The sequence below is a fragment of the Herpailurus yagouaroundi genome, unplaced genomic scaffold (assembly GCF_014898765.1).
Source record: "Herpailurus yagouaroundi ecotype Mexico unplaced genomic scaffold, PumYag 194, whole genome shotgun sequence".
Lineage (NCBI taxonomy): Eukaryota > Metazoa > Chordata > Mammalia > Carnivora > Felidae > Herpailurus > Herpailurus yagouaroundi.
In genome coordinates this window covers 1,535,905-1,551,027 of record NW_024412425.1, presented here as the reverse complement: position 1 = coordinate 1,551,027, position 15,123 = coordinate 1,535,905, and the positions used below count along the sequence as shown (strand labels likewise).

The 15,123-nt window shown below is 47.8% G+C and overlaps 1 protein-coding gene across 5 annotated transcripts in view; it reads left to right on the top strand.

The window, feature by feature from the left end:
- The window catches only part of ACTN4 (actinin alpha 4), a 70,854-nt gene that overhangs the window by 5,949 nt on the left and 49,782 nt on the right, over positions 1-15,123 (top strand). The gene's annotated exons all lie outside the window — the stretch shown is intronic.

Here is a 15,123-nt window from a genome sequence, read left to right as displayed (position 1 = left end):
TCACGTCCTTCCCCCTCCCCTTCCTCTGTAAACAATCGATGCATTAACTTGGAATGTCCAGGGAAAGTCTTGAAAAGCTGGTTGGTGTAACTTGGTTGCCTTCTCTTTAGTGTGAGCAGCAGTTACTCTGGAAGAAGCCAGTGGCCTTTTTCTTAGGTGTAATTTATTGAAGTGACTGGGAAGCCAATGGATTGAGCTTATTTGGGATTTGCTATTTGCCACCTATTTCTGTGCTGGCATCTGCGTTTCTGGGATGAGCCCCATCCCCCCAAGAGTGAGGAACCATCCTGCGTTTGAAACGTGATTCCCCCAGCCAGAGCAGCTGCCGCCCCTGCCTCCTCGCACCTGCCCTTGTCTCCCTGTTTCCTAAACTTTAGTCATTTGTGATTTTTTCATACCATTTAAAAATTTTTTATACACTTAAAACTTTCTTTAAGTCAATTTGCCTTAGTTTTAAAAGGAAAAGTTATATAAGTATGATAAATGAAAAACTCAGCCTCCCTGGCCATAAATAGAAGGAAACTGCGAAAATAAACATGCTGAGAACCAAACAATGTCCTTAAATTCTAGCTAGGTTTTATTCCCGCTGAAGGCTCTGGGCCTGAGGCCTGCTCTCTTTGTTAAAAAGAGAGATTGGCAAGTGTCAGTGAGGTGCTAAAGACCACAGTACCAAGCAGAGACTTTCTCTTTGAAGTAATCAGAAGGTTTACAAGAATATCAAAGGAATAAGCTCATGGTGATTCAAGGGTTAATGTAGGATGTGAATAATCCTTAAAATCTCCCAAGTGTGCATGCCACACTTGGAAAAAACGATCTCATTCAACCCTGGAAACATTCCGGGCAGAGTGACTTACCCAGGAACACACACCCAACCGTGCTGTACTTGAACACATCACTCAAGATCACAAGACTCTGGATTTATCTCTGCTTTCAAATGTTAGGCGTTTTTGTTTGTTTTTGAAGAAAGCAGGGCCACTTTGTAAATACAAGAATTGTGGGCTTATCGCTTGCTCCTCACACAGCTTTCTTTTTAAGGCTCTGGCTTTCTTACACATAACATACACACTGAAAGTTTGGCTGCCCCCAGGAAGAAACTGCACTGCTGTCCTGTTTGGGTATCTGAATCTTAGATTCTAAAAGGAAAGCAGTGCCCTCCTGCCGAGTTAAGAAAGGCTTATTTAAATGTTTTTCTTCCAAATAGCAGAGCAGAACAGATTCTTTGTTTTCCAGTGGAACTATGGACACAGGGCAGAAGTAGTTGGAAGTGGCCGTTACTACTTGGGGAACACAATGAAGTCATCTTGGGAAATATCGTTGACGGTGTTGAAATGATTGAATGGGATGCTAGAACACCAGCCACACAATAGCATTTGTGTCTTCAGCTTCGGGCAGGAATAAAGAAGACATTGTGGTTTGTTTTATGCTTTTTAAAGTCCCCCCCCCCCCCCGAAGGTGTGGGTCTGAGTGATGTCTGTCACTGGCTTTCTAGTGGGTTTTTCTTTTCATCTTCCCCCCCCTCCTTGATGGCTGTTGAGAGTGGGTGGAAGCCACATTTCTAGGTGGATGGGAGGCTGTGCCAGGGGCAGGCGGTAGGCCTTGCTCCTCGTTCTCCACAAATGAAGAGAACACATTTGGTTTTTTAATCTCCAAAAAAGCCTAAGATAGAGGGTTTTCATATCCTAACTCCTGAGTAGTGACTCTGATTTATAAATATCTTAATTAGCAGCCATCCAGGAGGGGGGCATAGCAGGAAGTAAAATGGATATATTTCTTTTCTCTTTTTTAAAAAATTATGTGTATTTCATTTCGATGGCAGAGAAGGCCGAGTTGAGATTAGAAGAACCATCACGGGAGGAAGCTTGAAAGTGATTCAACCACCAGCCATGCTGGGAGGCTGAGGGGGTGTCACTCTAGGAGAGTTTGTGGGTCTTCAACCTGTGTTATTGAAACGACAGGCTTTTACCAAACGCCGAGGGTGGTGTTGGAAGTCTGCTTCAGTCAGTGTCATTGCCTCAGTCTGTGCGTGTGTAATAGTCAACATGTAAGTCTCTGATCAAAATCTGGGTATGAGTAAAAGGTGTTTAGTTGATGTCACCATGGAAACTGAGTCACTTATTGTTTTGGGGAGCGCCTCCATCCCAGAGGCAGCACTAATGGTGGAATGTTGGGCTGTTGGGCAGAAATCTGCCGCCAGCCGGTCTCCCAGGAAAGTCTCCACAGGCACCGTGGCCGTGCTGGGTGGGTGGATGAGAAGCTTGTTTCCTGGTGCAGGAATCGGGCGGGCCATTTTATCCCTGAAGGGCGTGCGTTTGCGCATGAGAGCGGGAGAAGAAAAAGAGTCCACCATGAAAGCCACTGTTGGCTTTGTGGCTGGGATGTGTGCTTTTTCTCCAGGCATTTAGAGTTGGAATCTCAGCTATGTGACTTCTTAATAGCAGGGCAGAATGTGCCTGCATCTTTTGCCTGCTTTCACAAACACTGACAAATTAAAAAGAACTCTGAAGTTTCCAGCAAATCCCAAGTGCAGTTCATTCCATGATAACATTAAAAACAAAAAAATCTACATCCTTCCTACCCCAACTCTGACAGTAAATAAACTTTTTTCTCCCTGTTACTTCCCCCTCTTTCCTTTAAGGGACTGAATACCTTTACATTAAACTCTGAATCTGATGAAAATATTTAAATGCTTTTACAAAGTACTTATTTGGCTCTTGCTGGCATGGATTGTGTTTGGAAGAGTCAGGTTTTCTGTTTTGTTTTGTTTTGTTTTTTTAATTTTGTAGGCTTGTATGGTCTTCCAGTTCTGCCTGATGATATAAACTCAGTTTCAGAATTCAAAATGTCTGGAAGCAGCTGGTTTTCCAGGCTGGTTCAAGGGCGGTCTGATGAATCAACCCTTCTTACAGGCTGTCTGCTAACCAGTCCTGGAAGGTCTCCAGACGGTAAACATCACCAGGATTGTGAGGCAGGTTTTTTTTTCTTTTTTTTTTTTTTTTTTTTTTGGTCATTTGAGCTATGCTGCCAAGTCTGGGAGGGTTTGACTTTCTGTAAAACAGAAAGGTCTGTATCAAGATGTCTTTTTCAGAGATGTCAGGCCTGAAGTCACCCAGTGCTATGTCTGCTGGTAGAGTGAGAGGAAATACCTAGCCTGATTTGGGGAGTGCGTTCTTGACCATTTTGGGAAACCGATTTTCCCCTTCCTTTTGTAACTTTCTTTAACTCACTGACACAAAGGCAGTCTGCAGAAAAGAATCCAATCCGTCGATCCATTCTAGGGACGGTTGGCCCCAAGCTGCGTAATGTCAAGGAGCGGGGCCCGGCTCTTACCTGCTGCCCAGAAACACCCTAGAGATTCAAAGGGAACAAGCTTTCACCATAAAAATAGAAGACTCACTGCTCATTGAGTTCTCTTTTTGCAGCTACCTTAGACTTGAGAAAGTTCTGGGCCTCTTTAATAAACAACCACAAAGCAATGCTTGCCAAATACGGCCTGCTCCAGGGCTACAGGGTTAGCTTAGGAGACAACTTTCTTGCCTAAAAATAAATGCGTGTTCCTATCAAACATTCCAAGCATTGTTTAAACATGAGACTTCTGAGTAGTAGTTCAGGCTTTGTGGGTTCACTTATATCAGAATGTGGGCAGTTTGGGGAGCCAGCTCCCCATTTTGGGATTGGCCAGTGGCCACCAAGGAAATCAGATGACCAAATGCAAACCATCTTCCATCTCATTTCTGTATATTCTTGATCTATTTATAGGCTGATGGGGGAGACAGAGAGCAGGCATATAAGCAAAACTAGGCAATTTCAGACAAGATGGCGTGATGGGGGTGTCAGTTAAATAATAACAGTCGCCAGCGTGTTACCCTGTGCTCGACTCTACCCTAAGCGCTCTACCTGGACTGTGAGGTAGGTATTGTTACCCTAACCAGACACGTGCGGAAATGGGAGTTTAAGTCACTTACTCGAGTGACAGTGCCAGGATTTGAACCTGGAAGGTCTGGTTTTCAAGCCTGTGCTCCTGTATCTACATATACTACAGTCTGGTGATTGGGAATGGCTTGGGGAGAGGTGGGTGAGGGGACTAGGGCACAGCGCAGGCACTTTCGATCAAGAGGAAGATCTTGGAAGACATGATATTTTAGCTATTCCCTAAGGGATGAGGGAGGGAGCCAAGAAAGCATTATGGGTAGGCTGTTCCAAGCAGGCGGACGAATGTGTGGAGGCCATGAGGAACAGAAAGAAGGGCAGAGTGGCCAGAGCAGGGCATGTAGAAAAGACAGTCACAGCTCTCTCAGAGCTTTTTTGTTGGAAATGGCGATGAGGCCTAGAGTCTACAAATTCAGTGCCTCTTAGATTCCATTAGTCCAGGAACCTCATGCTTCCAGGATTCTGGCCCTGCACCCCTTTCCTCTCGGGGCCCCTAGACCGGCCAAACCAGAACTGACTTCTGAAGTGGGAATCCTGGGACTGTGGAGCATTAAACTAAACAAAAGCTTCAATTATCTCTGTGCTCATTGCTGCAGTAGACACCTGTGTTTGATTAAAGCGTTGGTAACTTTTGAATCTGGCGTTTTACAGCACCGTGGACTCATGTGGCCTTGTACTGTCTCTCGTAGAGAACTTAACTCTTACCCTCTGAACAAATTCCAGTCCCCTTCAGTCCCATCAAGAGGCCGCTTGATTTATAAAGCATCTCTGGTAAAATGTTGTGGTTGCCTCTTTGAAGTGGGAAGCCAGGGAGCCTGATTTTTTTAACTGGCTCTTCTCCTGGGACTTCCCTTTCTCTGTAAATCCCTCTTCCATTTACTCAGTATTTCCGCCTTGTTTCTTTTGGTCAGGTGCAGCCGTAGCTAGCGTGGTCCTAGTTCCGGGAGACGTACATGCAGGCTGATTGGTTCTGAGACGTTCAGCTTTCCGCACCCCACTGGAAGCCAATCCAGTAACACCGTGGATTTCATTTTGCCCGTGGCTCCCCATCTGAAGGCACGCCTGTCGGACTAGTTGTGTGGCTTTCACTCAGGGTGGGAGGAACAGCGACACAGCTCTGGGCTGTCAGTGGACACTGTGTACACACAGCACCCAGCAAGAAGCTGAGTTCGCAGACCGTAAAGCGTCCACCTTGAACGTGGGCTGGGATTCCCTTTGCCCTGCCCTTTGTGCAGTTCGGCAGCAAAAATCATCCCTGTTGACAGACTAGAGAGGAGTGAATGAGTATGAAACCGCCCTGTGATGGCATGGCCAGCCAGCTTCTTGGGCTGGAAAGAAGACGGCGAGGTTTCCACTCTCCTGGCAGAATACCCATGTGAACTTGTTAAATCTTTTAAGTAGCTGTATAGGAGGGGAGATAAGTGCATGTGTTTTTATCCTTACCGCCTTAAATACAAAAATAAAACCTCCCCTTTGTAAAACCAGTTCAGAGTGGGAAGAGAGTGTAATGGCAAATGGAAAACGTGGCCAATTATATGGAGTCCTACCCCACGTCTGGGGTACAGCTGTAAGTTTCCACGGTGGGTGGCTTATTATGCATTTATGCTGAGCTGAACCTGCTCCAGGCTGTTCCTGCAGATAGAAAAGGAAAGGCTTGGGGGTGGGGGTGAAAGAGCTGTCTCTTTCCATCACACTGTAAAGACTCAGAAGGTCTTTTGAAAGACTTTAGCACTTGTCACTTAGGTAGCAGAATTGGGGGCCGCAGAGCAAAGTGGGTCTGCATTTTATAGCCAGCCAGCATGTTGTGTAACATGAGTTGGGGCTTCATGGGCTGTGGAGTCCAGCACTCAGGTAGAAACATGACCGCCAGGGCCAGACAGCAACCCTCGCTGGGCCCCTCTGCAGAGCGGAGCTCCGCACTGAGCCTTCAGGGGTATGAGAGAAACCGGAGACCTAGCCCATGCTCTCAAGGAGCTCACAGTGTAGATGGGGAGAGAGCAAAGCCGCATGAGACTTCAGAAGGACACTAAGCGGCACGCCGACGAGCCCGCAGCACTCTAGCTGTGTCCCGGGAGAGCAAAGGGGTGAATAAGGGCAGGTGGGGTCAGTCATGGAAACTTTCATAAAGGAGGTGAGTGTTCAGGAGGGGTCGGCCTTTGCCCCAGCTGTGCACAGGTTTCTGGGGGAAGTATTAGGGGGTCTCTTGTGTACGACTGAACAGTAGCCCTTAGATGTGTCTTACGAGCAGTCCTACCACTTCCTTCCGCTGATGAGCATTGTCTTTGGGGAGTTTCACGTTTGAGGCACCATGCTCGGTATATCTTAGCCATGCCTTGAAACCTCTGAACAGCCAGATCCCAGGGTCCGAATCCATATCCGTTCACAGGGCCTGTCACTTTCACGGCTGTCGTGGGCAGGCCAGACGTCCCACGTGGGAGTCTGCCCTGACTAAGCCTTTCCAGGGCATTTGTCTTCAGCTTGCTGATGGTCCCTTCACAATAAGCACAGGCCTGAGAAAAAGGAAGGGAGAGAGACTCGCTTCTTCGGTCCAGGAGTCTCTCCAAGCCTTGTGCCTCGTGGCCCATCCGGGTGTGTGATGTCACCACTGCCTCCTAGTCCAGACGACCACTCAGTTCTGTACTGATATCACAGAAATGAGTAGGGTTGGTCCCCGACAGCCTGGTTGGTTGGTGTGCCACAGTTAACATGCTGTCCCTGGAATGAGGGTGGCCTGGAAGCGTTCTGCCTTGAAAGTTTATTCTTGCCTGCCAAGCTCGGCTTACAGGTGCTATTTTTTTCTTTAAATAAATGCCTTAGAGCTGGCTTGTGGAACTTAGACTTCCCATCCCAGGAAATACTCCAGTGTGTTTAAAAAAAAAACAAAAAAAAAAACAAAAAAAACATTCATTCAGGTGCTCATGGCCAACTGTGTGATTCAACTAGTGCAGTGCCCTTGATATGCTTTTCCAAGATTGACATACTTGAGTTGCAGTCTGTGGCCCCACTGCAAGATAAGGTCAGGGTGGCTGCCCCATGCCTCGTTCTTTGTGTGGTTCCGGGTTGGGTTTTTCTCCCTTCAGTCATGATGCTTGAGAGCTGTGACACAGCTCGGCTCATGCAGGTGAAGTAGCAGCTGAAATCATCCAGTAGAACCTGGCCTCCTCCTTTAGACTGCCTGGGATCAGTAGGTTTGCTGTGGAAGGATTTGGTGGCAATGGTGAGGGGGACAGGTGTTCCCCAGAATGAGCCAGTCTTTGTAGCTTGGCACCTAACTCTTTGTGCCGTTATGGAGAGAGAGCTGCAGAATATTAGCAGAGCCGGTGTGTTTCTTTATCCAGCTTATTATGGCTGCAAGGCGGGGTCCGCCTGACCATCCTTGGGGGGGGGGGGACTTTTCCCCACTTCTGAAAGGCTGCAATGGAAGTGGACTTCCTTCGAGGAGAGAACCTGGGGCTCATTAGTTGTCGTTGGAGAACGCTTGCTCTGCCCACCTTTTGGGAGAGCTTTCTGGGGGAGGAGTTGCAGAATTTATAGGGTCACCAAGTTTCATGCGCGAACCCGGGCTCTGGGAAGAGCTGCCTGCTTAGCTAGTGGGTTAACCGATAGCACCCAGCCTACCCACCAGACTAGAGGAGGCGGCTCAGATGTCACTGGGATTCAGGCTGTCTCTTGGCCCAAGCAGCTGCAGCCTGGGAGGGGGCGTTGAGGGTGCTGAGCTCCTGTGGGAGGGGGTTCCTGTGCTTCCATCTCCATACTTGGTTCTGGTGACGGGACCAGAGGAGTGAAAGGTGTGCGGTGGGAGGAGGGTCAGAGCACAGCCTTTAGAGGGAGACAGACCTGGGTTCTGCACCCATGCCCTCCACCTACTGGCTGTGTGACCCTGGGCAGGTGATAGAGGTTAAACCTCAGTGTCCTCCTTTGAACAGGATCATCATCCTACCTCAACAGGCTGACTCTAGAATTAAATGAGATAGTATATGTAAAACACCTGGCCCAGTGCCCGACACATTGTGCTCAATAAATGTAGCTTCTTAATGATTACAGCGGCTCACCATCCTGCGTGCAGGTGGGCCCTGCTTCTCGTATCTTCTCTTTAAAGGAGTTAAAGGGACCTGCTGAGACGTGCAGTTCAGTGGAAAGCCACAACATGTGCCCGCATTCCTAAGGTGCCCCCCCAGGGAGCTCTGAACCCTAAAACCTAGCCAGTACCTTCAAAGACGAATCCTCTGTCAAGTGACAACCCGCACTTGAGCCATAAGTGACACAACCTCTCCCCAGCTTCTGAGGCCATCTGTGCCTCATTGCCTAGGAGGTAGCTTCTTGTTTCTGAGTTGCGAGTCCTGAACGGTTTCGTGTCTGGATGAGCCATAGGCAGTGCTGGCAAGGCTTTTCATGAGTAACACACAGCTTGTTATTAAGTTTGGGATAAGCCCAGGGGCTCTTTCCCTGGGTCCCCTTCTTTCCCTGTCCCCTTTCCTGCAAAGCAAAAAACAACAACAACAACAACAACAAAAAACTTTATCCAGTCAAATTAGAAACAACCTCCAGCTTTGGGTCAGCCTGCTTTCTCTCAACTGGTAAGATGTAGAAAGAGGAGGAGCCTTTCGCTACTAACCCCCAAAATAATGATCCAGAAATGCTATCAAACGGCATAGAGGCGTGCGGGAGCCTGCGCCCAGTTGCTGACCCGGAACGTGGGACCTTCTCTAGAGGGCTTAGCGGAGCCATGCCCCTTTCAGGCTCCTTCCCCGGTGCTTCTCACGCCTGCCGCTCCATCCTCTTTACCGCCTTCCTCCTGCCCCCCCTTCCCGAGGTCACTTCCTGATGCCATTCCTCAACTTAGCCCCTATCCCCCCCAAAAGCAATCAAATCCATAACCTAATAAGGCAAAAGAATGAGGAGAATGTTCGCCTCCCAGCCTCTCCCCTAACAGGGCGCAGGGCCGCAGCAAATTTGGAAATTGGAAAATGTTACAATGGAGGGGGCAACTGACTGGTGGGAGGGCTGGGCGTGCAGGCGGGACCCTGCCCGAGGGCCACCGGTTTGCGCCTTCCAAATCCGGCCGTGCACACCCCTCACACGGTAAAGTGTACCGAAAGGAACAGCCGAGTCAGCTGCACCTCCTGTCGGGATTCTCGCAAGGAGGAGAACCAGAGAACCCAAGGCACCGACATGAAGAGTCCTCAGTGGGAACCCCCTCGGAGAGGCACCCCTCGGTCACGACTGGGACTCTGCAAATCCAAACACTTTCTCCCTCTGAGATGAGCAGTTTTCTTCCCTTTGACTGTGCCAGGGTTAATTTAGCCTGAGCGTTAATTAAAACATGTCGACACTTAGAGTGGGGCCCCCCCAGAAACCTGTCACCCCTCCTACATCATTATCCTGGGCAAATTGACCTTCTCTGACGCAGTTTCCATTCTCCACTCAGGAGGAGGAACAAGCCCCTCTCTGCCTGGGAGCCTGGGGTGGGGTGGCTGGCTGGGCCAGACCTACTTTGTTTTGGAAGGTCAAGCTTAGTAATTAACCTGAACGCTTCTGGGAGGGGGGTGAAGGAGAAGGAACCAGCGCTAAAGATGTGCCAGGTCTTTCAAATTGCTAATTATCAGCAGGCATGAGGTCATACGTAAATATATCTAATTCTTTAGCTGTAATTAAGGCGCTCATTAAAAGCGCAGGGAAGTTTTGTTTTTTTTAAAGGAAAAAACACAAAAAGCCTTTGTTTCGACTTGACAGGATGGCTCAAAACAGGCGGAGGACTCAAGGCACAGGACTAGTTTCCTGCCTTAAGAACCTTTACAGGAAATTCACTGAAAACAATATTCTTGACCCTGCCAAAGAGGCAAACCTGGGGTGATGTCATTGTTTGAAGCTGTCACTGTGAGCCTGGCTTTGGGGGAGGAGGGTTGGTGGGATTAAAAAAGGAGTATGTGAGAGAGAGAGGGAGAGAGAGAGAGAGAGAGGGAGTGAGTGTGTGTGTGTGTGTTTAGCTGTCTGTACAAGAGGCAAGTCCATTGAAAAGCAGGGCAGGAGGGAAATCACAAGTGGGGGTCTTTGAAATATTCTTAGCTGTATTCAACTTTTCCAAGTTTAAAAAATTCTCTTACTATTTTTGCTCCTCAAAACGCTGCTGCCTTTTTTAAGAGACAGCCTTTTCTGAGCTGTTCCGCATTTAGTGCTTTCCTTTATAGTTGGATTTGTGGCCCACAAGGCAGGGCGCTGAGTTCGGCACTAGGTAAATGCTGCTGCTTTTCTGAGAACAAGAGGCCCCATCGTGGAGCGTGGAAGCCGAGACACAGGACTAGTTTAGTGTATCTGTTTCTTCCGCAAAAACCATTCTGGAAAACTACCCAATGCCAGTGAGTTGGCATCTATAAGTTGTTAATCTTCCCATGTGCCTCCAGGAACCGTCTGGAGCATCTCTGAAAAAAGGACAAACTTAGCATCTTGTCATTTTTCTTCTGGCTGGAAGTCTAACAGAGAGGCATAAACACAGTCTTAAAATGAAAGCAACAAAAATAAACTCAAACCAGCCCTGCATGAAGACATTAATGCAAAATATGCAAGCTGGCTTACTAGTTATGCGGCAGAAGACAGTCATAAGAAGATCCAGGCCTGGTTAAGGCGAGTTACGTCTTTTGAGGTGTCTTTTCCGTAGAATTCCAAATAAACCACGGGTGATGTACGCAGATGAGGTTATAATACGGTGTCTCATTTCATCTTTGCATAGTCCAGTTTCTTGATAAACCTCTGCAGTGCTAATACAGGAGCAGGGTACAGTTTAGAGTGCCCCCCACATGGTCCTCTCCTTAAACAACATCCTAACAGCTTTAGAGGGAAGTTTGGGGATTCAGTAGGAAATCCATGTAAGTTTCCTGGGGTTCACATCCTATGATCTGTTAGTATTCTTTCTTCCCCCGTCCACTCAACTGTTAGGTTAGAGATATAGCAAGAAAGAAAACCAGCGTAGCTCCTGTCCTCATAGAAGTTACATTCTGGAGGGGAAGATGGGCAATGAAATCAATAGTGAAAATGAACTGGATATTAGGGTGACATGTGCATGTGAATGTGGCCTTTGGTTTACTGTTCTCTTCGACACTGACCTCCAGGTGAGTCCTGAGTGTTTGGTTCCTGGTGTGTGGTTTCATAAGTTCCCCAAGGCTGAAGAGTCACCTTGGGATCCAGCCTTTCCTGGAACTATCCTGGTTTGAGACATGTTGCTGGAAAGAAATAACAGATGTAGGCAAGAAAGATGCTTCTCCTGGTCAAGGAAGCCAGAGTACGCCGGTGTCCCCTACCAGTGGCATTTAGACTTCGTGTGGGGGAAAAGCCTTGGTGGCTCAGTCTGGTCTTGAGTGGACGGATAGAAGAGTCTCGAAGCTGTAAGCCTGCTGTTTTTACTTAGATTGTGTGTGTACGTGAGGCAGCTGAGGGGGAGCTGGTGGAGATCATGATGGGGTGGTGGCAAAAACCACAGCCATTGCCTGGGAAGATTGTTGCCCTTGGATTTGCTCGGGCCACTGCTTGATTCTGGAGCTGCTCTGGGCATCTGGAGCCGTGGATTTATGGTAACTGGCAGGAACTGAGCCCCGCATGGCCTCAGGAAGTTGGTGAGGTTAGCACCGCTTTTTGATGGGCTGGTAACAGTCCCAGGGCTGACAGGTCATGCTTGTAGTTTTGTTCTTTGGGAGCACTCTGGAAATCATCTCTTGGAATGCTAGCTCGCTTGCTGATGAGGTAGAAGCAAGAGTTGAGGGAAGGAGGGAGAGGCAATTGCTGCCCAGCCAAAAATCTCAAGGCTCGGTCTTCAATGTATGGAAACTTTAGTGCTTTTCTGATCTTTAGTGGAAATAGCTGTTCACTCTTAGCACCAGTGGGAAAGTGTTGGCAGCCAAAGGGGGGTCATTCCTCTTGGGCCCCACGGAGCCAGTATATCCTGTGTGTCTAACATTTTCCTGACCATACCTTTGCCCCATCTCAGCCTCCCAGCCCCACTATTTGGAAAGAATGGCTCCTAGGTCTCCCAAGGAATTTAGTGTTTGTACTCTAGGGAGTTGGGGACCACGTAACACCCTCCACTCCCACCTGGGATTTCAGGTTGTCTCTGGGTCTTTGGGAGCACAGCATGGTGGGGTGGAGGCCACAGGAAGCTGGAAGTTGCGGGGAGGGGGTGCGCTTTGTCCTGGCCTGTAGCTTGTCATTCTGGGTGGGTGGTCCTGTCATTTGAGCCATTGTGAGAGGAATGGATGTGAGTGCTCCTAGTTTTCCTCTGGAGCTGAGGGACTGCTGTCCTGGATTATCATAGGGCAGGTGACAAAAACCAGTGAAGCAGCCTGGGTAGGGGTGGGGCAGCCACAATTCAACCCGTCTGATTGTGGCCAGGTGGGAATGAAGGCCTGGGACTTCATTTCCCAAGAATTTGGAACATAGTTTTATGAGGCAATTAGTTCAACTTAAAAGAAAAAAACCTGCAAACCATACAAAATGGAGCCTTTTGGGCCCCAAGAGTTACCCATTTGTGACCTCTGACCTTGGACATTTGCGTGCTCTTGATCCTGTCTGCCTCTCCTTCGAAAGTTCCTTCTTTCCTCTTGACTGGATTTCTGCTGCTTAATCCTTATTGAGAAGGCGAAAATCCATTTTCTTTTGCTCCTTGTTAACAGCTCTGATAAAAGGTGGTTGAAATGAATGGCAGTGAAAACGAGTTGCCTTATCTGTGATTTTCCATCTTTGGACCCTTCCATTTCCTTCCCCTCCACCCCGCCCCCCTTACCATAGATAATTAATTATTAGTAGGCTCTTCAAAATTCCTGTCACCGTGTGCTTGTTTTTAGGACCTGGCTCCATGTTTCTGTGAACAAAAATAGCAGAAAGTGTTTTTTTGTTGTTGTTTTTGCTTTAGAAGGCCCCATACAGCACTTGGATACAAAGGTGGCTGTTCTGCACACACAGTGACCCGGTGAACAATGCCAACGTTCAAAATAAACAGCCAGTTCAAAGTTTGCACCTAAGCAGCAGGTGTACAGAAATACTTAGGATGGATCACTTAAATTTGACTTCTGGAAGATACTGGCAATCTAGGTTTTGTGAAAGAGACCCAATTCTGAGATCTTTGTAGACAGGCCACAATGTGACACTAACTACTGATGAGGGTTGACGGATTTCTGAAAAATAGGATATACTAAGTGTGCGGTAAATTTGTCGATTTAAAAAATTTGACACTTACCCGTGAAAAATTCATATATATTTTTTTTTTCTAAGCTCTAATTGAGGCCCTTGTCAATTGTACGAATGGTCCCACAGAAAAGGATCCTTGTTGAACTTTGCATTTGAATTCGTCTGTCTGGGAAAAGCCAGGAAACTCTCCAGAAAGGCATGGCTCTCAACTTTAACTTTTTTGGGCTCTGTTGCCTCCGCACTGGCTTGAGTATTTCCTGGCTCAATTGTTTTCTCAAGCTGGCCTTGAGTCCTTAGATGTTATTTGTGTGCCTAGAAATAGCTGGAGGAAAAATGGTTGTAATGTTTCACATTTCACGTTGCTCACAGGCTCTTTGCGGATGGAAACTCTCTCTGCAAGGGAAAGCGCTTCCCACCCAGAAAACCCGCTGGGTGCTGGAGCCTTCACTATATACCCCGGTGAGGAGGATGAGAAAGCTTCTAGCTGTCCACAGACTGTCAGGCCAAGGTTCCTTAGGATAGGGCTCAAAGCAGTAGAAGTTCTCCTGCGTGGGCTTTGCTGCCACTCACATGGACCATACGGGGCGGGGGGAGGGGGGGGGGGGGGGCACAAGGTTGTGTATTTTTTGATCTATGTCCTTTTGGTGGATTTGGAATGAACGGAGGAGGAAGGGAGTGAATTATGGAGAAGGGAGAGGTAGAGAAACACATCAATAAGGAGCAGAGGGTGAAGCCTTCTCACTAGTTTTAATTTATTTTATTTTTTATTTTTTCTTCTCACCAGTTTTAAGTAATTGGTCCCAGCATGATTGATGGAGAAGATGGGGTGGTCCATCCACTAATTGTGTGTTTCTGTGTGTGTGTGTGTGTGTGTGTGTGTGTGTGTGTGTTTTAAGAGCTCTGCATTTTTTTTCTTAATGTTTATTTTTGAGAGAGAGAGAGAGAGAGAGGGAGAAGAGCGCACATGGGGGAGGGGCAGAGAGAGAGGGGGGAGATAGAGAATCTGAAGCAGACCTGCACTGTCAATTCAGAGCCCAACACAGGGCTTGAACTCATGAACTGTTGAGATCATGACCTGAGCCACCCACGTGCCCCCATCCATTCATTATTTACTGAGCATTTATCCAGTATGTGTCTGTCATAAACAGGTTACTGGGTAAAATCAAATATGCCTTTCTGTCCTCATGGAGCTTGTAGCCCAGTGGGGAAGATTGGCCCTTAAATAGCAACAACAGCAAAAATCCCAAATATTTGGGGTCTTGCAAGATGTGATCGCTTTTATGAAGAAAAAGAGCAGAGCCCTTTAAGAGGGTACAGTGGGGCAGTTTGCTATAGTTTGAGTAAGAGCCATTAGGGGATGGTGACTGGTTAATGAGACCTGGAGGGTCAGCAGCGGCCAGTTGGGGAGAAGAATGTCACAGGCAGGAGGACCTGAGGAGCGTGGGAAGAGAGGGAGAATGGGACCAGGGTGGCTGGGCCGAGTGGGGAGGGTAATGTGAGATGAGGTCGGAAAGGTGACGGTAGTCAGAACGTGCCTCCAGTCAGGATCTAGGGTTTTATTCTAAAAATTTTTTTTTTTATTTTACATTTATTTATTTTTGAGAAACAGAGTGAGACAAAGTGTGAGTGGGGGAGGGGCAGAGAGAGAAGGAGACACAGAATCTGAAGCAGGCTCCAGGCTCTGAACAAGCGGTCAGCACAGAGCCTGATGCGGGGCTCGAACCCACGAACTGTGAGATCATGACCTGAGCCGAAGTCAGACGCTCAACCGACTGAGCCACCCAGGCACCCCAAGGGTTTTGTTCTAAATGCAGTTGAGAAAGCGTTGATTCCATAAATACTGATTTCGTGCCAGTCACTGTTTGGGGCACTGAGTACATAGCTGTGAAGAAAACCAGCAACACCAGCCCTTGCCTTCATGGGGCTCCCAGTCAAGTGGAACACCATGGAAGCATGTCTGTCTGTATTTCTTTCTTTCTTTCTTTCTTTCTTTCTTTCTTTCTTTCTTTCTTTCTTTCTTTC